The sequence below is a fragment of the Antechinus flavipes genome, chromosome 1 (assembly GCF_016432865.1).
Source record: "Antechinus flavipes isolate AdamAnt ecotype Samford, QLD, Australia chromosome 1, AdamAnt_v2, whole genome shotgun sequence".
In the NCBI taxonomy this organism is placed as follows: domain Eukaryota; kingdom Metazoa; phylum Chordata; class Mammalia; order Dasyuromorphia; family Dasyuridae; genus Antechinus; species Antechinus flavipes.
Window position 1 is genome coordinate 718,441,896 of NC_067398.1, and position 19,222 is coordinate 718,461,117.

Consider the following 19,222-nt stretch of genomic DNA (forward strand, 5'->3'; position numbering starts at 1 on the left):
TCTCCCAACTACTCCATGAATCTTTTGAGCAGGGAAGTGACCTGTCCCTGGTCACTCGGCTTGGCAGTAGCTGTATCACACCAGGATCCAGGCTCCCTGATTCCCAAGCTAACTTATGCTCCTTCTACCATCATATAGAACAGCCGGGGTCAGACAAAGGGAAATCAACACACTTAAATATGGCCCATCTGAAAGCCAGTTGGTGTTCTCTGGGGCAGGTTTAAAACAATCTTTCCTAAAATATTCTCTCCGTTTAAAGGTTATTAACCCGTGGATGTCTTTAACGAGTCCTTCCCGTGAGCTAACCAGGGAAACGGTGTTGGGGTCTGGGCCGGCGGACTCGAGGCACCCGCATGAAGGAATGGAAACCGCTGATGAGCCGTCACGACGGTCCTGCCAAGGAACAGAAGTCCCTCCCCAAAGAATGAAGCCGCTGTCACTGCTCAAGATTTATACGGTACCTTTCCAGAAGGAGCTCAAGCACGCTTGCTTATGTATGAGAAAAAGTTAAACTCCAGATTAAGAAAACAAATTAAATAGTACAAGCCTGCTGAGATATTAAAGATTCCTATCTCATTACCTGCAGCTCATGATCATAAAAGACTGGATAAATGATAGTCACTGCCAATAAAAATACACTGTGCTTTCCTGTTCAGGCACCAGTGTTGAATTTGCTTGGTCTCACAGAAATCCTCACTTGGCAAAGATGCAACCAGGAAAAGTCAGAGCTCCCAGCACTGAAAATGTCCTGGGCATCTTCCCGCCCCATCCCGGGCGCTTCTCAAGCCAAGCCCGTGCAAGGAGCAGCCCCGGCCCCATTCTCCGGCGTGAACGCGGGGAGGACGAGAACTCGGTGAGAAAACGACAACAAAAACCTGCCAGTCGTGCCTAATCAATGCATCTGAGAGTTCAAAGCAGATTCACCATCCATAATTCAAACTTTAGAAAGAAAATAATTTATGGCGGATTAATTTCGCTATTTTGAATCAAAGACGTATTTCATAGCTCCTTTGCAAATCCCGTATATTGTCAGGATCCTTTTCCCCTTTGAAGACTTAGTGAATGATTGAAGCTTCTCCTTTCTGAGAAACAGATAACACAAGGCTGGTAATCTGACTCTAAGCCACTGGATAAAGGCAGTTTGTTTCCTCTTAGCCCATCTGTCAACACCTCTTCAGTAATTAGTCCTAATTATTACAAAGGGCTAGCCTCCCATTCGCATTATTAAATCAGAAATAGTATCATAGCCAGGTATCTTTCAACGCCTCCCAGGCTGGCGACCTTCGATTTCATTGACTCTTCCATCAGTATCCGCCTTTGGAAGAGCCGAGGCAGTAATTTTAGCATCAGCTTCAAAGATGCAGATCCCACAGAGGAATTCCAGGGATGCACCGAGAAACACACCCAACTCGTGAGACGGCAGCGCCACACCATTGACCTCTGCATTGTCCGGTAAGGCCCAGGGACGCCGCGCCGCCCTTCTGGGGCTCGGGAAATTCGGCGTTTACACACAGGAGGAGGAGAATTCTTTCCTTGATTTTTCCAATGGAGGTGAGCCCTAATCAGGAGTAGAAAGAACCACATGAATCTGTCTAAAGGTGGAAGACCCCAAACCAATAGGAAAGTGGGCATTTCCTCTCTTGCCGGGTTTGCAAACATCACTGACCTTACTTAACTTACACGTGGCATTTCACGTCACTCACTAGGTCCGTTCCGACCAAGAAAGGAAGAACAGTCATTAAGAAAGCAAGCGATCGGCTAGTATTTATTAAGGGCCTCCTGGGTGTCAGGCACTATGGAACAAACACAAGTTCGAGGAATAAAACAATCCCCACTTATAAGACATTTCTATTCTAAAAAGTGAGATAAATGTACATATAACTCTGTGTGTGTGTGTGTGTGTGTGTGTGTGTGTGTGTATACACACACACACACATATATATATAAATTTCACAGGACTATGACCTGATAATATAAACATATAGACATATAAAGTGATATATATATATCTATCTATATATACACACACAAATATAAAGTGGTATATATATATATATACACACACATACATAAATACACAAAGACAATCTGGGAGGGAGGGCACAAGCATTGGGAGGAGGGGGACTAACAGGCCAGACTTTACGCAGAAGGTGGGTTTGAGCTGGATCTTCTAGGAAGAAGAATCTATGAGGCAGAGGGGGAGGTAAGGAAGGAGTATTTTCCCAGAATGGGATGGAGCCAGTACAAAAGCATAGAATATTATATGTGGGAGATGGACAGAAGGCTGGACCACATTGTGTAGGCCTTATATCCGACACAGCTAGAACACAAGCAGGGGCCAGGCTGCTTAGGGCTTTAAAAGCTAAATAAAGGATTTTGTATTTGATCCGAGCAGCAACAGGAAACCAACGGAGTTAACTGACAGGGAGTGACAGGGTCAGATTTGGAAAATGGCCTTGGCAGCCACGTCCAGGATGGGCCAGAGCGGGGAGAAAGCCGGTGTGATACTCTGAGAGGTGAGACAAGGATAATGCTGGGAGGCCACAGGAATGGCAGTACCTTCAACTGTTAGAAAGAAAGGGAAGGTTTCACAGAAAGGGGAAAGTTCTACACGTCTCCTGAAATATCCAATGGTCAGTGGAGGGATGGGACAGAAGCTTGGGGGAGAGGCTGGGACTGGATATGGAGAGCTGGGGGTCATCTGAAGAGAGATGAAAGTACAGGAAATTACTGAGAGGGTCTAGAGCGAGTAATAGTCACCAAGCAGGGGTGGTCACAGAGGTAGGAGAAGAGAATAGCCAGCGGCATCCAAGGCAGCGGAGGGATCATGGACAAGGATGAAGACTGGAAATCATCAGGGTAATTAAGAAACTGTTGGTCACTGGAGGCAGCGGTCCTGGGGGAAGGATGGGATCAGATGCTAGCCACTGAGCAACAAAGGAGAGGAGAGGAAGCGGGAGGGCTGTTTCTAGGAGTCTAAAAAAGAGAAGAGTGACACAGGACACATATAGACATAGCTTGAGGAGATGGTAGAGACCAGTAATGTTCTGTTCAGGATGGGGAGACTCGCGGGTTTCAAGGCGGCAGGGCTGCTTCATCTGTTAAATGCAAGGGATACAGCAGATAAAAGGTGTCAAGCTCGGCCAAATCAGATTAACTTTAGATTGGGAAACATTTAGCAAAACAACTAAAAATGCAATTCAAGCCAGGGAATGTTCATCTGTGGTCTCCTAAGCCAACATGAATTTGACACCAGTGGCAGATGAAATTTTGGGGTCCCATCCTGTGCTAACATCCTAGGGGTCCATGAAGATGGATGCACTTGAGCTATATAACTGTTTTTGTTATTTAACAAATATGAATGTGCCCCATTTTAAAGTTAATGTGGGGCACTGCTCTCCCCATTTGGCTGACCGACCTGACCACGCTCCTGAAATCCTCAGCCCCACGGCTGCAGAGAGGCAAGAGAAATGCAGAAGGTACAGAGCGATCGGTGGGCCCTAAGCAAGGAGGCCACGTAGGATCCGATCAGAGTTTGCCAGAATCTCAAGTTCAGAAGACTCCCCGGGAGACGGAAGGCGGCAGAGTTCGGTAACAGCGGTAGTCCCCAAACCAGGGAGTCAGCATGGAGAATGGCAGGGCAATTAGACTCTGAAGAAAAGCAGAAGGCACTGGCAGGATGACATCTTGTCTCATGATTTCGGGCCCAGGACAGTATCCTTTTATGGCCACCTCCCTCTGCCACCCCCTGCTGCATTCGTGGCTCCATGAGCGCCAAGGCTTAAAACGAGTGCCAAGGCACAAACCAGCAGCCATCTGTCATTTCAGTCAGGTCTGAAGGCTGAGACATAACACTCGTTAAGACATGAGCGCCCTGGAAACACAGATACCGATGGGTTTTCCAAACATCATTGTTAATTAAAATTTATATACTCATTGGGGAAAGGCCTTGTGCCAGCCCAATCAATTAAGGGCATATTAAAATGATTCCTGCCCAGAGGTGCTGACCACCGCTAAGGGAGAGGACCACCAAACACCTCAGAATAAGGTCATCCTTGGCAGCTGAGCCATAGGAATTACTGATGGCACCGCGACTCCGGCCTTATTACCATAGGACAAAGAGGTGTACCGGAATGATGATGTTATCCTGAGGATGTTAAGAAACAGATGGAATTGGCAGCTAGATTACAAAAGATATGAAAGGTTCGTCATCCAATTAGCTGGTGACACCCTCCAATAGGAACCTAGTGGGAGGTAAAATGGAGGGTGCCAGTTTGAGGCTGAAAAGGGAATTCTTTCTGCTCAGGATCCTGCAGGAACTAGGACCAGCTAACTCCAAGTCCAGGAGCCCAGGGGTCCCAGGTCTGCCCCACTGAACAGCAAGGCCGGGGAGGGGGGGGCTTTTGAGGCAATTTGGGGCAGAAAAGATATCAGCCTAGGGCACTAAGAGGCTGAGCACTGAATCCCCAATCTTTTTATGTGAGTCACTGGGGGGGTCTCTATCTCCTTTGAGGACTTCAACTCCAGCCTAGTGCATCTGGCCTATAGAGCCCCCAGCCCTGAGCTTGGAGCCTGATGGGCTGAGAGTAACAAATGTTTGTTGAATGTTTTCAAGTTTTGTCCAATGGAAAAACCAGTCATAATCATCGCTAGTGAATTTGTTTTGGAGAAACCACCCACGAGAGGGGCTACCGGAGAGCAGGCACGTAGACGTGCTCTTGGCGGAACTATGAATGGGCCTGGAAAAGGACATTGCGAGAAAGGTGGCAAAATTCTCTGACTCACCCCAGGCAGTCAGGTTCTCCGGAGATAAAAGGCGCGTCCACTCAGCATCGACCCCTTTTTGTGCTGGCCGTCTATTGAGCACGAGATGGTCACAAAGCAGAAAGGCAGGCTGGAGAGTCACTGGGCTGAGAGAAAGGAGGACGGTAAGCTCGTATCCACATACAGTTACAAATAAACACAAAAGATACAGAGCCATAATGGGGGAGGCCGCTAGCAGCTGGACGGGGCCGAGAAAGGCCTCCTGCAGGGGGTGAGAAGAAAGCGCGAGGAGCAGAGCCAAGAGAACAACAGGCCGGGGAAGGCGAGAGGGCTCAGCAAGGTGAGTCCTGAGGCCGGAGCGCATGCGCCCAATGGGGAGAAGGGAGCTGGAGTCGCCAGCCTGGGAGGCTCTGCTCGACTGTTTATGGGGGGAAAGAGGGAGACAGGAGAGACAACAGGTCAAAGACCTGAAGGCCTCGAGCCAAAGAGCCGTCCAAAGCAGGTAACTTCCAGGACAGTGTAGACCAAAAGCCTATGACATAGACCCTAAAACGTAGGAAGGACAGACTGCTGGCCAGGGAGGACGTGTGCCCAATGAGAACAGGTCAATGTGTGCTTGTCTGGAGTCTTGGCAGTCTGACCAGAAGGCCGAGGAACTGAAAATCTGACAAGCACGAACTAACTACCTACTGTGTGCCGGGCTCTGCGCTAACTCTGGGGGTACAACAAAAGGCAAAAACACTCTCAGCAACCTCACGGAGCTCATATTTCAGAGGGGATTAATCTTGACAACCTCTAATCCGACAGGAATTCTATCAGAAAGGGAAGTGGAGGAGGGGAGAAAATGGGTGATCTATGATCTGAAACGGCTTCTCCACTAGGATGGGAATAACTAACGGTGGTCACTGATACACTGTCGAGATAGTCGCCCAGAGGTTCGAGTGACAAAAACGCCCAGATCCCTCCACCTCCCAGCCCCCGCAGTGCCCGCTGGTCTACGGTACCGGCTGCTGGTCGGTCTTCTGCCTCGGGCCTCCCTCTCTAGTGCATCCTTCACTCATGTGTCAGATCTTCCTAAAGCTTCCCATCATCCCATAAAGTGCGGTGGCTCCTAGTACCCCCAGAAGCGAGGACAAAACCCTCTGCTTGGTTTTTAAGGCCCTTCACCGACTGCCACCCGCCCCACCCTTTCCAGTCCCGTGCCCTCCTCCTCTTGACATCCTCTGAGCCAGGAGAGGGGCATCCCTGAGGCTCCTTGAAGGAGACACACCGCCTCCAGACCCCAAGCATCTTCCCTGGCAGTGTCCCGTGCCGAGCACTCTGTCCCTCCTGACCACCATTTTCTGGCTTCCTTCTGCGAGAAGCTTTTCCCAGTCCCCGTTACACTGGGGCCTGAGCTCTCTTGATCAGCTCCAGTTTATCTTGTCTCTCTATTTTTGGTTACACGTTGCAGCCCCTCTGAGTGCAGGGACCAGCTTTTGCCTTTCTTTGTACCCCCAGTGCCTAGCACAGTGCCTGGCACATAGTAGGTGCTTAGCCAATTCTTGTTTGAGTTGAATTAATGAAAATCAAAATGTGACTTCAAGGCACCACAAAAAACCAAAGAGATGAGACTTATTATGGCACTATAGCTTTGGAATGGCAAACCCATTCAGAGAGACAGAGTAGGTAGCATAAAAGTATAGCTCGGAAGTCCCCTGTGAAAGGAAACTTGGAAAAGTAGAGTTACAGGGGAAGATGGGAGACAGCAGTGGGGGGAGTCAGTCACAAACACTTATTACATGCCTCCTGCGTGCCAGGTGCCATGCCGAATTCTGGGGATAACAAGACCCATCCCCCCGCCCTCTCTCAAGATTTCCCGTTTCCCTTGAGAGCCCCACCATTCCCCTAGGCTCCCCATTTGACAAGCGAGGTCTCTTCCACCTAACTCTCCCTCTTTTCTCCTTCCACAGGGCCCTCCATTCCCCAGTGTAGACTCCTGTTAGCCAGGCTGTTGCAATAGTTTTCTAACTTGAGTGGTCTCCCTCCTTCAAGTCTCTCCCTATTCTAATCCTTCCCACACAAGCTGCCAGCGAGATTTCCCTAATGCAGAGACGTGACCACGGGCCTCCCCTTTCGATAAATTCCACAGCTCAATATTCTTCAAGGCTTAAGGTGCAACTCCTGCAGGGGAGCTCTGGAGGTCTCCCCTGGCCCCAAACACACCTTAATAGTCATGTGACTTACCCTCCTGCCCATACAGCCCAACCCAAGAGCTGGAGAGTGGACCCAGGTGCCATTCCCCACCTCCCAGTCTTAGCTCTGGCTGCCCTTCACACTTGGAACGCACTCATTCTTTCCTCACCTCTACCTGTGGACTGCCAGGACTTAGCTCCAGTGCCATCTGCTTAAAGCTTTTACTGACTCCTTTCCCGGCTGCCCCTGCCCTCCCTCCCCAAACTAATTCTGTGTCTACTACATATAACATCCTACCCCCAATGAAGTGGAGGCCCCATGAAGGCAGGGACCGATTTACGTTTCTTCTATATCTTCAGCACCCGGCAGTCAGTCACTGGCACATAGTAGGCACTTACTACATGAGAGCTGATGGACTATTCTTGTAAATATTTGGTGGAACTGGAAATCTGACATTTCTCTACTTGCCTTCTGGGAGTAATAAGGCATTTCTTCCAGGAATCCTTCCCTTCTTCAGACGCTTTGAAACTTGCTCCCCCAATCCCCACAAAACCATATGGCCCCAGATCATGTGTGGGTATTTGCTCTGGTTTCTACTTTCTCATGCAGGACCTAAGCCTGTGATGCCAGAGTCTAAATATAGCAGCTCCACTGTCCCTGCTGGTAAAAAAGAGTTTATGATGAAAAAATAGAGATATACTGTTTGCTTTTTTTTCCACTTCTCATTTACATGTTGTCCTCCTTCTGGTTTCTGCCTTAAACGTCCTTGAGGAGACTTTGCTTAGGTGTTTTGCCAAGCTTTCTTTGATCCCATTTCTCCCTCCATTGCTCCTGCTATTCTATGAGTCAACATCGCCCTATTCTTCCACCATTTCTCCATCCGTAACATTTTACAAATGAGTTTATGTTCTAAACTGGTGTTTCTCTTGGCTGTCAACTCTCTGCTGGCAAAGAGATGAAGGGTTTCGCTGAGTGAGGTGGTTTCCAAATTCTTTTAGTCTCTTCATCACAGTGACTATTTTACACTGGTTAAACTTCTTTAGGAAATGGTTCTAAGGTTTTGAAGTCTGTTCATCCAACTCCTAGCCATTTTCCAGAATCAACACTTGGTTTTCACATGATATCTTTTAATACCTTTTAGGAATTCCCGAAGTTGTACGTTAACTTTTCTATTTATTCCTGTCGGTAGCAGGATTGTAAAGTCAACGGATTTGGGAATGGCCCCTACCTTTACAATGAGTTGTTTCTTGGCTGTTAAGATATCATTTAAAGCATTATAAAGTCATGCTGTGTGGTGCTCCTCTTGTCAAGGACTTCTTCATTCTATACTTGATCTCTACGGGGGGGACGATGCTTCAGTTCAAGCTGTGATGACTGCGTTAGCTCCCTGGATACCTTAGAATCAGCCAGAGTGGGGATAAGCAAAAGTCCTTGGACTTTATTCTTGGTCTTTAGAGGTAGGATTGAATTGGATGGACACAAGATCTCCACGACCTCTCCTCTTCATCTCCCACCCAGAAGTGACCCTGGCTTGTCTTACTCCACCCTCTAATCCCTTCTACAATTCTCTGTATACAACAATTATCGAGCCAGCACAGGATAGTGGGAAGGGCCATTTTCCAAGCATATGCTTATTGTCCAATTGGTAATTAGCCTTAAGTGCTCAGTTGTCTAACCCCAGTGCATGAACTCAAGAGTTTCAGCCCTTTACGTCAAGCCCCAAAGCCTCTGGTCTTACATTTCTCACTCTTGAATCTTGATTTTGTCATCCTTTCCTTTGCACCATTCATCAAGAATTCAACCGCATGTTGCATTAATTTGACATGTTACATCAAGTTCTTTACAGAATTTCTCTGCCTTTCCATCTTCTGTAATACTTTGTTGTAGCAATTACTTCCAAAATGAGGCTTTTGCATGTGTTCAACATGAGAGGACCAAAGAGCCTCTGGACTGATGTTTCTTGCTTGGACCGGACTCACAATAACGTGGCCGCTTTTATCCACAATTCCAAGCAGTCCCTCTCAGCGAGTCTTCCATTTAGGGATCATTTCCTTTTTTCTTCTCTCTGGTCTATTTGCAGAGAGATTGGGATTTAGGTAGAATTCAATTCCTTCAGCGTCAGAACAAGATCACAGAGCTAAGAGAATGCTTATGAACACTTCTGCTTCTCTGCCCTGTCTCTTAAGAGAGGTCATACAGGCCTGAGGTCGAAGCTAATAAAATAAAAGTGAATAGGGATAAATGTCATCTTCCAATTCTATTCAAAAAGAAATCAGTGCCATGAATCCAAGATGGAGGAGATGTGGCTGGACATTCATTTGGATACCATCCATTTTTTTTTTTTAAATCATGGGGTTGAATTTGGAGCTGGTGCATCAAATGGTTAATTAATCAAACACCATACGTGATCTCTGAATAAGTACCTTCCTGACTTATCAGCTACATTTGACACAACTGGTCACTCTCACCTCCTGCACCCTCTCCCCTCTGGATCTTCAGACATCCTCCTCTCCTGGTTTTCCTCCTACCTGCGTGACCACTCCTTCTCAGTCACATTGGCTGACATCATCCAGATCATGCCCCTTGATTGTGGGTGTTCCCCAAGGTTCTATCTTATGTCTTCCTCTCTTCTGACTCTACTCTCTCTCAGAAATCTCATTTATTTTCATCAATTTAATTATCTCTATTTACATCTATATCTATATGGATAAAGATATACAGCCCCAATGCCTCTCTTGATCTTCAGTCCTGCATCACCAACCACCTACTGAGCATACACCAGAGGGAATGCATCTCAAACTCAAGCTGTCCAAAACAAATAATTAAAAACCTATTTTCTTTCAGATTTCCCTGTTTTTAGCGAAAGCATCAACATTCTCTCAATATTCTGGGTGCATAACCACAGAATTAGGCTGGCTTCCTCACCCTTCCTCATCCTCCATATCTAATGAGTTGAGAAATCTTTTTAATCTACACAAAATCCCTTAGGTTCAATGTTTTCTTCCTATTCCTACAAATACAAGTTTAGTTCAGTCCTTCATTAATTCTTATCTTGACTATTCTACCAGCCTCTTAACTGGTCTCGGACTCTCGGTCAACTCCAGTAGCTTCTAGTGCCTCTAGGATCAATTTTATACTCTTTTGTTTCGTTTTTAAAGCCCCAAGTAATTCAGACCTATCTATCTTCCTTGGTCCCACTAACATTATTACTTTAAACAATTTGGGATTTTGCCCAAAGGGCTATAAACCTTTATACCCTCTGACCCAACAATACCACTACTAGGTTTGTATCCCAAGCAGATCAAAGAAAAGAAAAAAAGGGCCCATAGGTACCAAAAATATCTCCAGCAGCTCTTTTTGTGGTGACAAAGAATTGGGAATCAAAGGGAAGCCTTTGCCTGGGGAATGGCTGAACAAGTTGTGGAATATGATTGTGATGAAATGCCTCTGGACTAAAGAAATAATGAAGAGGATGTTTTCAGAACAATCTGGGAAGTCTTTACATATAACTGGGGGAAAATAATTTTAAAAAGAGAAAAACCTGAGAAGATTTTTATCAACTGATACAAAATGAAGGGAGCAGAACTAGGAGAACACTGTCCATGGTAACAGCAATATTTTAACTATAACCAACTGTGACTTAGCTACTCTGATGAACACAGAGCTCCGCGCTAGTTCCAAAGGGCTTGTGATAAACAGAACAAGAAGGGATAGCCCCTGAGTGCAGACTGAAGCAGATTTTTTTCTTTATTTTTTTTGCTTTTATTTGCAAGGGCGGTTAATGTGGAAATGCTTTGCATGACTTTGTACATGTTACGGGTTATCGTATTTCTTGCCTTCTCAGTGGGTGGGGGAGAAAGTGGAGGGAGGGGAAGGATTTGGAACTGAAAAAACAATTTAAAAAAGAAAAGAAAAGAAGACATAATTACTCCAAGACTCATAACATGTGACCCAGTCTATCTGGGCCAGCTTTCTTTTGCTCATATTCTACACCCCATCGCTCCTCTCTGTGCCTTTGGGGGCCATCTTCCATGTCTAGAATGCCCCCCTCTCACCTTCAGCCCAAGAGATTCGAATCCCTTTCTCTCTCCAAGCTGCAGCTCAAACACCATCTTTTCCGCAAAGCCTTTCTTGATACCTTCTCGGCTCCTGCAGCGTCTCTCCCCTTCCTTAACTACCCTGCATTTATTCTCTTTATATTTCTACACATGCTGGTATTCTTCCTTTTCTTGTAGGAACTGCTTCATTCTCTGCCTTATGTCCTCAGTCTTGGCACCCAGTAGGTGCCTAATAATGACTGATCCAATGCCTCCAAAGGGCCTGTGATCTCGGGGTGCATAGAGAGAGGTGCCAGGGCCAGACTTCGGGGCGGGGGTGATGGTCATACCACCCGGGGGATGCTGGGTGAGCTTCTGGCTGCCACAAGTCACCAGGCTGGAGACCATGGAAGGACGGCAGCCAGGAAGACTGAGCTCATGTTATCTGAGAATCCGCTGCAGCTGCTGTGCCTGAAGAGCCTGGGGGAGCCTCGGTGGGGGGCTTTCAGGAAGGCAGCCGGCCTGTGGAGCTGGGAATGGAGCCCTCTCTTCTCAGGCCGGGCTGGGTCTGAGAGCTGAGAGTCTGCCCCAAGAGCTCCCTGCCCCAAAGGCTCCTTGTCCCACAAGGCTCCCGGGAGGGACCCACTGTCCGTCACTTGGCGATGAGGACCTGTCCAGGTACAAGCAGGTCTGCTTCTCCTCTTCTGAGGGTGCTCTGACCTTCCTCATGGCCACAGCACTTTCCACAGTCAGAATTTTGTCTTGTTTGCTCATTTTTGGGGCCATTTCTCAGCTTTTAGCTCTGCCTCTCTCCTGGCCTGAGTGAGCACCCACCCCCTTGTCCGCCCTACAACTGTGCCCAGGGTCCCTGCTCCTGTAGCCCGCTTCGCCCTGGGACTAAGGCCAGAACCTGACTCAGATCCAGGACAGACAATGGAGAGTCCTGTCCCCGGGGCCAGCAAGGGGGCCCCCTAAGTCTCCTCCAGCTCGCAGTCCTTGGGGGCTGAGAGGCCGGGAAAGCCCCCTGCTGCCCCTGATTCAGTCGCCCGGGCCTGCTCCTGGTTTGCTGGGGCCAGGCCTGAGCCGAGCTGGACTGCGCTCCACTCTCCCTCTGGTGCCGCAGCTTTTCTGCCGACCTCCTAAGTTGTCTCGGGCTGGGAAACTGCTTCCCTCCGACTTTCTGTGGTTCTGTGTTTGGAGCTAGTATTTAAAGGGGTTTGGAGGGGTCTGAAGAGAGTCCCTGCCTTTCCTCCGCCCTCCTGGCTCCGCCTCCTGAGAAGAATCCCCCTTCTAGCGAATGTGGGGGGAGAGGACAGTAAAGGAGGGTTCCAGGAGCTGAAGGAATACCCGGGGTCCACAGGAAACATCCTTGGAAGGCCCACAGAGGAGACGGCCCTTCCCTGAGGCGGGAGGTTCCATGGGTGGCAGGAGCACATTTTAAGCCCACAGCAGCCGTGCTGAGCAGAGTACCTGGGCGTCTCAGGGCTGGGAGGGACCCCAGGGGCTCTCCCTTCTCATCTGTGCCTGAACAAGAATCCCTTTTATAATACCTCTGAAGGATAATCCTCCAGGTATCCCTGAACACTTCCCTTTACAATCAGATCTCTCCAGAAAACAAAGGGCTTGATCCTAAGGTGGTCTCTGAGACCCCTCCCATCCCATGCTCCTAGGACCACATGCCCCAGCCAGGGAGAACAGAGCTGGGGGTCCTGGAAGGGACCCTAAAGTCCTCCAGCTCACACTGGAATCCCAGAACAGGGATTTCCTGTAAAATCCTCCACCAGTGGCCCTCCAGCCCGGGGCCGGGGACTCCACCAGCCCGAGAGGCGGCCCACTCCACTTTTCAGCAGCTCCAATTGTTCGGAAGGCCGGCTTTATGTCAAACAGAAATCTGTGTCTGTGTAACCGCCACCCATTAGCGCTAGTTCTGACCTGTAGGGCTAAGCAAAACAAGTCTAATCCCATGACAGCCCTTCAAATCCCAGGAGACAGCACTCCTGGCCCCCATTAACTTAAGTCTTCCCTACTCCAGGCTTAAAGGCATGATCCTTGGGCACAGATTCCAGTCTGCTCCCTCCCTCCCAGAACACAATGCTTCCAAAGCCCCGGTGTCCGGCACTACAAGAGCCAGGGGCGCCACGTCTGAAAGGCGGCCTTCTGCAGGAAACGAGAAAGGTCCCGCGCAGCCCAAGGTCTCACTGATGAGGGAGCTAAGACACAGGCAGAGGAGCGTCTGACTGGCTCAGGGTCCGGCCGAGTCCGGGGGCCACTGACCGGCTCAGGGTCCGGCCGAGTCCGGGGGCCAATGACCGGCTCAGGGTCCAGCCGAGTCCGGGGGCCACTGACCGGCTCAGGGTCCGGCCGAGTCCGGGGGCCAATGACCGGCTCAGGGTCCGGCCAAGTCCGGGGCCCCCCCGCAGGCCACTCAGACTGGCTCCTGGTGCATCAGCCTGGAGGCGAGCACTGGGGTGGTGACCCTTCCCTCGCTCATCATGGTTCCTGTCCAGGAGTCCTTGTAGTGGCTGGGATTCAGTCATGTCCAATCCATTCGGGGTGGTCAGTAATAAACCCCCTGAAGCCCCTAAAGTGGGGAAGGGAGCACCGGCTTCAGGAATCACGGCAGAAAAAGCCAGCCTGCTTAGTTTCCTCAGATATAAAATCGGGGTGGGAGCCGGAGGGTGGACATGGGAGCTCTCAGCCCCATCATCCTGTTACCCAGGAGTCCCTTCCCATAGACAAGAGCGGATGGGGTGGAGGGACCCGGGTTAGGAACAGGGGTGGTGGTAAGGGGGAGCCAGAAGCCGAGGGCCAGCCTGAGGAGGGGGCGTCGGATGTGATGCTTCCTGGCACTGCAGATCAAAGATGATTTTTCAGGAAACACATGGGATCCGCGTGTGCCCTGGAAACTGCCCCACTGGGCCCTCCTCTGAGCAGTGTCTAAGCAATGCATTCAGAGCTGGAATAAGGATGACGGCTTCAAAAGTGAGGGAAGGAGTGAAGTTCCTCTGAGATGTCCACGTTAAACAGCCAGTCCTGGACTTTACGGTCACTGAGTGCTAACGAACCAGGACGAGGTCCTTCTAGCATTGCAAGGGCCTGAGGCCTTCCGGAAGCCCGCAGCGGTGAGCCACCAGGGCAGAAACAGCAGGAGGGCTTTTCTTCCCTCATCTGGCTAGGAGTCTTAATGGCAGAGGCGGGTCTGAGGCTGCACAAGGAAGGAAGGGTTCCCACAGTCCCTGAGGTTTTAGGCTACCAAGGGAAGTGGGCTCAGGAACAGTGAGTTCAAATCCTCACTAGCTCTGGGCAAGTCATTTCACCCTGTCTGCCTCAGTTTCCTCAACTGTAAAATGTGCTGGAGAAGGACCCGGCAAATCCCTCCAGAATCTTTGCCATGAAAACCCCAAATAGGGTCATGGAGAATCATACATGACTGGATGTGACAAAGGCACGGACTTGAGGCAGAAGGGCAGAGTTTCAAGGGGGTCTGAGTCTCTTCAGTGTGAAGGGGGCCAGGATGTAGAGCCAGAAGGAATTTAGATGGGTGCTCTATGTAAGCCCCTCGTGTGAGAGACAAGGGAAAGATCACACCAAGAGGGAAACAAGGGACTCGCCAAAACCGCCCAAGACCCCAAGTCCCTCAGCACTCTCCGGGGCATCACGACGCTTCTCGACAGTCGGAGTGAGAGCTGGGCCCGAAAGCCCGAGGGAGAAGGCCAATGGTTCCCTAAGGCTGGCTTGGAATGGTGAAAGAGACCAAGGGCAAAGGGCAATTAAAAACTGAAATATAAATATAAATGAAAAGAAAGCGAGTGGGTCACCAGCCCCAACAGAAGCCATTCAGAAAACAAACTCTGAAGCTGCTGAGCCGTCCCGGCCCTGCTCCCTCCTAATTCTGGCCTCCAAAGGGGCAGGACCCTCAGGCTCTGGGGCCAAGGAAAATGCTTTCTCCCTAAACTGATTGAATCTGGTCCTAGGAGGGATACGGGCCCAGAAGGCCCAGGGGAAGAGAGCAGAAACACAGGAGAGACAGCACCCAAACCCAGCTCTGAAGAAAGCCGAGACCTCTCGGGGTGCCAGGCCTTGGGCTGCAGAGCCAAGAGGCAAAGGATGCCCTCAGGGACCGTACGCTCTAAGGGGAGCTCACCTGTGCACAAATAAGCTACAAGCAGGACAAACAGGAAATAATCAGCAGAGAAAAGGCCCTAGAATTGAGAGGTTGAAGAAGGCCTCTGGTAAAGGAGGGACTTAGGCCAGGGAATCCCAGAAGAGAGACCCAGAGGGAGAGCACTCCAGGGATGGGTGACAGCCAGAGAAAATATCGGGAGGTATGGAGAGGGTGGGAGATCAGGAAAGCTTTCACATAGACGCTGGCACTCGAGGAAAGTGAGGCAGCAAAAAGGTTAAGGGATTTGTCCAGTCACACAACGAGAGTCTGAGGCTGGACTTGTTCTTGGGCCCAGCTCTCTCTGCCAAAGGTCTGCAGGTGCCAATAGGGGAGAGGGAGAAGATGGGAAACACCTGGCTTGTGTCCTCAAGGAGCATGACGGGGAAATGGGGAGTCCATTTGGATGGGTCATCTGGGGGGAACTGTCCAGAACTAAACAGCAACACAGGACCGGCCGTCAGAAGAGAAATGAGGGCTGGACAAGCTGGGTGTCATCCTCAAAACCGATCCTGGGATCCAAGGGAGCCGGTGAGATCCCTGGGAAAGACTAGACAGGGGACCCAGGAGGGACCCGGGGCCACAGCCTGAGGGGGCACAAGGAAGACACCTCGGCTAAAGACCCTGAGAGTGAGCTGGCCAGGAAGCAGAGCCAGGCAGCATGCAGCCCCCCGCTCTCTCACAGCCCCAGAGAGCCACATCTGACTCCTTGGGGATTGAGAGAAGGGACGGTGGTGCCTTTGTTCAGCCTAGGCAGGCCCAGGGATGCTGGAGAGGGGGTCCAGTCATGACAGCCCACACACTGGGACAGGTGCTGGGGTCTGCATCGGGGTCCTCAGGACCAGGGACAAGCCTGCAGCAGGGTCACTAAGTCTCCTACCCAGGCTGCGGAGATGAAGACTGGTACACCTGCGTACCCGGTGCAGGAAACAAGACCAGGTGAGTCTGTAGCTGATTTGCTCTGAACTCTGACAGGGGCTGGGACTAGTTCAGGAGCAAGGCTACAGCTCCCTCACCTGAGCCAGCATCAAAGAATTTCAAACTGAGGCCTTGGTTTTGCAGCTTGCTGGGCCCCTGAGGTTCTTGAAGAACTCAGTGTTTTATATCTAAGTGGCATCAGGTCCCCAGGTAATACATATCAGAACCAAAGAAGGCCATGACATCGCCTTCAGAAATGCGCAGAGCCAGGTTCTGACCCAAGTCCAAATTCAAGAACCAAGCTTGGAAAAAGTAGCAAACAGAAGATAACCTTGAAGATAAAGAAATAGTATAGATTCAGTTTTGCTTAAGAAAGAATCTCAAAAGAAAGGAATCACTTCACAAGCAATGTACAAGTAAAACCTTAAACAGAGCCTTGGTTACGATTTCAACTAGAATTTCTGTGAGTAATAAAACAAGAGTATATATAATCTATATCAATTAGCTTCCATTTTAGGGAGGAGGCAAGGAAGGAGGAAAATTTGGAATTCAAAATTTTTTAAAAAACGAATGTTAAAAACCGTCTTCAAACATAAGTAGAAAAGAATAAAATACTATTAAAATAAATGAAGCAAGCGTTAAAAATATATATGTATATACTTTATAAATAATGTATAAAATACACATTAAAAGATTATGTTCTGGAACAAAGACTTGGAAGGAAAATGGACACTTCAGTAGAAGAGATACAAAACCTTACTCAAGTAATAGAGCTTGAAAACAGAACAAAAATCAATGATTCCATGAGGTGACCAGAAATACTAAAATAAAAGCCAAAAGTTTGAAAAAATTATAAAGAAAACAAGCCATCGCCTCTTATCAAAAATAACTGACCTGCAAAACAATTTTAGGCTAAAATAAAAAATCATTGGACTCCGTAAGAATCACCTTAAATAAATGAAAGAATAAGTGATAAATAAATAGACATAGGGGGACAGAATCATTGAAAAAAGGGGGTGTTCAATAGTTCCATAAAATTGCTAAGGACTAAGAGGATACCACTAGATTTAGAAAGATGCAGGAGTACCTCAGGAGCATCCAGTCAGTCCATAAGCTGAAAGAACTCATCTCCCACTGTGCCTGACCAGTAGCTGTCCAGCCTTTAATGGGGGTCGGCTGCCCCTTAACCTCCCCTCCCCAGCAGTTTGTCTCATAACTGGATGGAGCTAATTGTCAGAAATCATCTCTTTCTTCCAAGTCTATATTCACCTCTTTGTGACAACTCCCACCCACTGCTCCTGGTCTTGCCCTCTGGGAACAAATCTAATCCCTCATCCACATGACGCCCTTCAAATTCTTGAAAATATAAAAGAAACATAATAGGATATGATGGAGGGAAAGCTACACCTAACAATCATAACCAGGAATGTGAATGGGATGAACTCACCTACGGAACAGAGGAGCGTAGCAAAACGGATTACAAAACAGAATCCAACAATATGCTAGTTACAAGAATACTTGAAATGTAAAGATTCACACAGAGTTAAAATAAGGACTTGGAATAGAACTCCTCAGGTAAATGCAAAAAAGCAGGAGTGACAGTTAATCTCAACAAGGCAAGAAGAGAGAGGAAGAAGAAAAGGGATAACTAAAAGAGAAAAACAGGAAAACTATATTATGCTTAAAAACATCAAAGATAATGAAATAATGTCAATAAAACATATATGAACACACACACAAATTGGCATAGCATCTAAACACTTAAATAAAAAGTTAATTGAACAACAGGAAAAGATAGCAAAACAATAATTGTTGGGGACTTTAACGTACCCCATTCGGACTTAAACACATCTAACAAAAAAATAAAAAAAAGAAATATAAAATCTGGATAGAATTTTAGGAAAGTGAAATGACAGACCTCTGGTGACAAATAAAAAGTATATTTATTTCTTAGCTTTGTATGGTACCTTTACAAAAAGTAAACATGTTTTGGGGCATAAAAATGCATAAGCAAATACAGAAAAGTACAGAGATTAAACATATTCCTAACCATAACATTAAAAAAATGATAATCTAGAAGAATTTGAAAAAAACAAATTGATTTAAATGGAGACTAAATAATATAATCCTAAAGAACGTGTTGGTCAAAGAATACATTGTAGAAAAAAAAATTAACAATTTGTGGGATGCACAAGCAGAAAAGCTGTCTTTAAGAGAAAATTCATGTCTAAATACTTTCACCAATAAAAGAGAAATGAAACAGCATGAATCAGGAATACACTTTAAAAAAAACTATGAAATAACTCAAACACAAATAAACACAAAAATAAAATATCTGAAAATCAATAAAAATAAAGTTAAAAAATAAAAATTAATTATAGATACTAGGTGGTTTTTTGGTTTAGTGTGGGGGGGGGGGGGGGAGGGAGGGTTAGCAATCTGGATTAAGCGAGTTGTCCAGGGTCAACAGCTAGTAAGTCTCTGACATCACATTTGAATTCAAGTCCTGCTGACTCCAGAGCCAGTGCTCTGTAGATAGATAATTACTACACTACTTATCTGTCTCAGTTGTTGTTTTTCAAGATTAATAAAACAGATAATCCATTAGTTAATATGACCAAAAAAAGACAGGCAAACCAAACTAAGATGAAAAGAAGGAAAAAGGAGAACAGATGAAGAATAAGAAATCTATTAAAAATTATTTCAATCAACAAGCATTTAAAAATCTATTATATGTCAAGCCCTATACTAAAAGAAGCATAAATATTAACAAAAATGTTAAAAACTACTCCTATATGTGGCTCTCTTCAACAATGAAATGATTCAAATCAGTCCCAATTGTTCAGTAAGTTCAGTGAAGAGAGTTATCTACATCAGAGAGAAGACTATGAGAAATGAGCATGACATAGCATTTTCACTCTTTCTGTTATTGTTAGCTTGCATTTTGTTTTCCTTCTCAAGTTTTTTTCTTTCTTTCTAGATTCGATTTTTCTTGTGCAGCAAGATAACTGTATAAATATGTATGCGTATATTGTATTTCTCATACACTTTAACGTATTTAACATGTATTAGACTATCTGCCATCTAGGGGAGGGGATGGGGGAAGGAGGGGATAATTTGGAACAGAAGGTTTTGCAAGGATCAATGTTGAAAAATTACCCATGCA

At 47.4% G+C, this 19,222-nt stretch overlaps 1 protein-coding gene across 1 annotated transcript in view; it reads right to left on the reverse strand.

Annotated features, from left to right (window-relative positions):
• GNB1L (G protein subunit beta 1 like) overlaps positions 1-19,222 on the reverse strand; it is a 121,844-nt gene that overhangs the window by 65,407 nt on the left and 37,215 nt on the right. The window contains exon 2 of the mRNA XM_051973214.1: positions 4,786-4,910. The gene's annotated coding sequence lies outside the window, so the exon portion shown is untranslated. The remainder of the gene's footprint in view (positions 1-4,785; positions 4,911-19,222) is intronic.